We start from the raw sequence: 671 nt of genomic DNA, 5'->3' as shown, positions 1-671 counted from the left end.
TCCCACATGTGTAAATACCAAATAGTTTCCCTGGTGTGAATATTCTGCAACAATGCATAAGATTCTAATAAGATTACTGACATTTAGAAATGGGAGGAAAGGAGCTAAAGGTGTAGGGAAGGTGTGATACGTAGGGGAAGAACAAAAAGGGAAAAGAAAAAAATGTGAGAGAATGAAAAGATGAAAATAAAGTGTTTGTAGATGGGGAGGGGAGGAGGGGGTGAAGGGAGGGCAGAGGTAAGGGGAAAAAATGAGAATCAAGACTTGCCATGTAAAGGTACATGATCCCAACAATGAATGTAACTGTACTGTATCCCTAAATGTACCAATAAACTCAATAAAAAAAAAAAAATATCAGAGGCAGGGTGGTTTAAAGAGACAATTGTTACCTGGTTTGGTAGCACAAATTTTAATCCCAGCACTTGGGGAGGCTGAGGCAATTTAGTGAGATCTTGTTTCAAAATAAAAATTGTAAAATATAGTGGCCGGGGATGTAGCTCCATTGGAAGGCCTTGGGGGGCAGCAGAAAGAGGGGTGGGTTTTATTTTTTCATGGTGGTAGATGCCTAAAGTCTAACATCAGGGGTCATGATGACTAGTTTCCAGAGAGGCCTCTTCTCCTGACTTGTAGACAGCTGCCTTTTCACTGTGTCAGCAATGAGCTTCCTCTGT

The sequence above is a fragment of the Fukomys damarensis genome, unplaced genomic scaffold, assembly GCF_012274545.1.
Source record: "Fukomys damarensis isolate Sample0158 unplaced genomic scaffold, DMR_v1.0_HiC HiC_scaffold_14, whole genome shotgun sequence".
Classification (NCBI taxonomy): domain Eukaryota; kingdom Metazoa; phylum Chordata; class Mammalia; order Rodentia; family Bathyergidae; genus Fukomys; species Fukomys damarensis.
The sequence above is the reverse complement of the archived record's forward strand: the minus strand, read 5'-3'. Positions refer to the sequence as shown.